The following is a 4,561-nucleotide window of genomic DNA, read 5'->3' on the forward strand; positions in this document are numbered from 1 at the left end:
GGAGTTTTGAAGAAAAGGCAGTGACGCGCACGTGTGGACGACGCAGACGCGTGCCTAGCGCAAAACGCAAGTGACGCGCACGTGTGGACGGTGCGGACGCGTGCTTGGCGCAGAACACAAACGACACGGACGCATGACTGACGCGTATGCGTGATAAGGAAAAACTCCAAATGACGCGAACGCATGACCCACGCGCACGCATGACGGACGCCACTTGCAGAAAATTGCAGAAGTCGCCCCCAACAATTTCTGGACCCCTTTTCGACCCAAATCCAAGCCTAGAAATGCAGAATAAAAGCTAGAGAATGGGGGAATTGAAAAAGAGATGGAAGAAGGATGGATACAACATTCAATATTCATAATTTTAGGTTTTAGATGTAGCTTTTAGAGGAAGAGGCTCTCTCCTCTCTCTTAGGATTTAGGATTAGGATTTAGGATTTCTATTATGATTAGGCTACTTCTCTTAATTCCAGGTTCAATGTTCCTTTAACTTATTTTCTACTTTTATTTATTCTATTACTTTAATTGTTATTTATCTTTTCAATTTGGCTTATAAATCTTTCCATGTTAGATTTGAATATTCTATTTAATATGAATTGAGGTATTTCAGATTTATGATTGTTTTATTCTATTTATGATGCTTTTAATTTAATTTAAGATTTATTCCCTTTTTGCTTGGGTTAAGTAATTGGTAACACTTGAGTTATCAAACTCAACAGTTGATTGAAAATTGGGAGTTGCTGATTGATTTGGATCGCTCTAAAGCTAGTCTTTCCACAGGAGTTGACTAGGACTTGAGGATCAAATTGATTGGTCCACTTGACTTTCCTTTATTTAGTAAGGGTTAACTAAGTGGGAGCAATAACAATTCTCACCACACCTGATAAGGATAACTAGGATGGGATTTCTAGTTCTTATACCTTGCAAGAAATTTTTATAATTATTAATTTATTTTTCTTGCCATTTAAATTATTTGTTCCTTATTTCAAAAACCCAAAAATAAATATTTTTCCATAACCAATAATAAATCATACTTCCCTGCAATTCCTTGAGAAGATGACCCGAGGTTTAAATACTTCGGTTATAAATATTATTGGGTTTGCTTAAGTGACAACCAAAACTTTTATAAGAAAGGATTCTCTGTTGGTTTAGAAACTATACTTACAACGCGATTATATAAAATTTCTTTACTGGCAGAAATCTAATCGTCAACCATACATAGATCCACCCCAATTCCAACCCAATTACTCCCAAGAACCACCACCTCCATATACACCATGTCCATTGATGCCAAGGCATCTTAGGCTAGTTTCACTAGCATTTTTCTGTTAGTTTTAGTTGTTTTATGCATTTTCTTGAGCTTAAAGTAACCAAGAATGGTTAAATGAATAACAAAGCAATGAACCATCCAAACAGTATGATTTTGATGCAAATTCCATGAGTTTTTAGTTATATTACTTGAATGCTATGAATGGAAGATTTCTCATGAAATTTTGCAAGACTTTGATGCAATTGTTTGGATGATTTCAGGGAAGAAGAGGCTAGGCAAGGAAGCAACAAAATCAATAAAGGAAGCTTGAATATCACATGTGGAGTTTAAGTTCCAGTTTAAGTTTAAACTGGAACTTAAACTACCAAACCATATAATGCTGGAAATGGCGTTTAAGTTCCAGTTTAAGCCTAAACTGGAGCTTAAACGCCAGAATCATGAAGGCTAAGAAATGCTGGAACTGGCGTTTAACCTCCAGTTTAACCTTAAACTGGAAGTTAAACGCCAGAAGTAAGAAAGGCACCAGGAGCATTTCCACGTTTAAGCTCCAGTTTATGGTTAAACTGGAGCTTAAACGTGTTCGACTATTTCTCTCCTCCAGGGTTGCTTTCTCATTTCCACGTTTAAGCTTCAGTTTAACCTTAAACTGAAGCTTAAACGTGTTTGACCCAATTGCTCCTCCAGGGTTGCTTTCTTCATTTCCACGTTTAAGCTTCAGTTTAACCTTAAACTGAAGCTTAAACGTGTTCGACATTTCACACTCCTGGGTTGCTTTCTTCCATTTCCACGTTTAAGTTTCAGTTTAACCTTAAACTAAAACTTAAACTTCAACTTAAACGCCACTTTTTGAAAGGATTTCTGGGCCAAATATATTGAAGTTTAAGTTAGCATTTGAGCACAAACATTAACTTAAACGTATTATGATATGAAACCCAATTGAATATCATGGTTTATGGGATTGGGCCTGAAGAATTGATGAGTCTGGAGCTTCAATTTGTTGAGTCTTGTGTCATTACTTGTTTATCACTAAGTTTGCTCAATGAATGTTACAGAATTGGATCACAGCCTCATCAGGATTATGGACCATAAACCCAAAGCAAAAGGAAATCAGGGAAAGGCCTCAAAGCCCAAGAAACACAACAGAAGCTCAATTTAGAAAGTGTATAAATAGGATAGAATTTAAGTTAGTTGGGGACTTTTTGGGGACACGGGGAACTTTGTATCATTTTCTTTTAGTTTTGTAATTGAATTCAGAGCTATGACTCACTAAACCCCTTTCATTGGGTTAGGGAGCTCTATTGTAATTCAATGAATCAATAATAGTTTTATCTTCTTCTTCAATCTTTTCTCTTGAATTTTGTTAGAAAGCTTCTCGATCTAATTCCATTGGGTAGTTGTCTTGGGAAAGAAACTACCCATAATTGGAATCCTTCGGAACCTTGGGAAAGGAATGGAGGATTCATGCTAGAGAAGCTTTCCCACAGTGAATTGGATTGGGGTTTGGATGGATATTGTGACATGTAATCCTACCAAATTGTGGTTCATGAAACTGTGTGGTATAATCAGTGATCGAGCATCATCTCTTCTTATGAACATTTAAACCAAGGGATTGGGAATTCGTTTGTTTTTAGAGAGAATTGGTGAGCCAAGGGATTGGGATCCAATCATATAAGATTGCCAAGCAAAATTCAATGAATGCATTGGTTGAGGAAGGGATAAAAGTTGTTTTGATTCGGAGATCTCAATATCTCCTAACACCCAATGAACTCCCCATTTCTGATTTACCACTTTCTCTTTACATTCTGCAATTAAATTCATGCAATCACCCCCATCCCTTTTAATTTCAGCAATTTAGCTTCTCGCTCTTTAATTCATGCAATTTTACATTCCGTAATTCTCATTTAAATCTTGATTCCGCTCAACTAGAACATACTTCTAATCCAAATTGCTCACTCAACCAATCCTTGTGGGATTCAACCTCACTCTATTGTGAGTTTTTACTTGACGATAACCGGTGCACTTGCCGGAAGGAATTTTGCCGATCGTGCAATTTCCTAAATCGTAGCATATCAAGTTTATGCACATCAAGTTTATGGCGCCGTTGCCGGGGATTGGTTTTTGATTGACAATTCTCAAATTGGAAGTTAACTAGATTGAGCATTTTTTTTTTGTTTTGATAATTTAGTTCAAGTTACTTGTTGAATTTTAACTTCTGCACTCTGTTACTTGTTTTCTTTCTTTATGCCTTTAAATTCAAGCAACTAACTCACTGACTCACTAACTATTTGAATTAATTCCTCAACTGCTCTAACCATACTCTTCCATTAACCAAGAGTATTTCACTTGTCTGGTGCCTGTGCTGTGTTCTTGTATGACAGGTAGGAGAGGAGAGACATCAACTCCTCCATATACCGAACCAGAGAGGACCCTTCATAGACTTAGAAGGGAAGCAAGAGGGAAGAGAGTACTGAGAGAAGAGGAATCTGAAGGAGAATCTGAGGACAATTTTGAGGAAGCTTTAGATCTCAACATGGATAGAGAAGTTCACAACCATGAGAGGGCTGATGGAAACAATGCCATTCCTGAGAGGAGGGTTCTTGGTTCATACATAAACCCAACTTCTGGGAATTGTGGTAGCAGCATTCAGAAACCACCCATTCAGGCCAACAATTTTGAACTCAAACCACAGCTAATATCACTTGTGGAGGATCATTGTGAATTTGGTGGGAGTGCTAATGAAGATCCAAACCAACATCTCACAAAATTCCTGAGAATTTGCGACACTGTGAAGTCCAATGGAGTCCAGGAAGATACCTATAAACTGCTCTTGTTCCCATTTTCACTTAGGGACAAGGCAGCTAAGTGGCTGGAATCATTCCCAAGGGGGAGCCTAACAACCTGGGATGAGGTGGAAAGCAAGTTTCTGGCACGTTTCTACCCCCCACAAAAGGTCAATAGGCTTCGATCTGAGGTTCAGACTTTTAGACAACAAGATGGTGAAACTCTCTACGAGGCATGGGAGAGATTCAAGGATTTGACAAGGAAATGCCCACCAGACATGTTCCATGACTGGGTGCAATTGCATATTTTCTATGATGGACTTTCTTATGAATCAAGGAAGGCTGTAGACCATTCATCAGGAGGTTCATTGAACAGGAAAAAGACTGTGGAAGAAGCCATTGAAGTGATTGAGACAGTGGCTGAGAATGAGTACTACTATGCTTCAGAGAGACACAACACTAAGGGAGTCATGGAGCTGAACCATGTTGATACAATTTTAGCCCAAAACAA

General features: G+C 38.1%; 1 non-coding gene across 1 annotated transcript; it reads right to left on the reverse strand.

Moving 5' to 3' along the window:
* Positions 1 to 4,226: 4,226 nt before the first annotated feature.
* On the reverse strand, positions 4,227 to 4,330 carry LOC112787242 (small nucleolar RNA R71). The gene has a single exon (XR_003194664.1). It is a non-coding gene; the product is annotated as a small nucleolar RNA R71 (small nucleolar RNA).
* Between the last annotated feature and the right edge of the window lie 231 nt (positions 4,331 to 4,561).

This window comes from Arachis hypogaea, chromosome 20 (genome assembly GCF_003086295.3).
Source record: "Arachis hypogaea cultivar Tifrunner chromosome 20, arahy.Tifrunner.gnm2.J5K5, whole genome shotgun sequence".
Taxonomy (NCBI): Eukaryota; Viridiplantae; Streptophyta; class Magnoliopsida; order Fabales; family Fabaceae; genus Arachis; species Arachis hypogaea.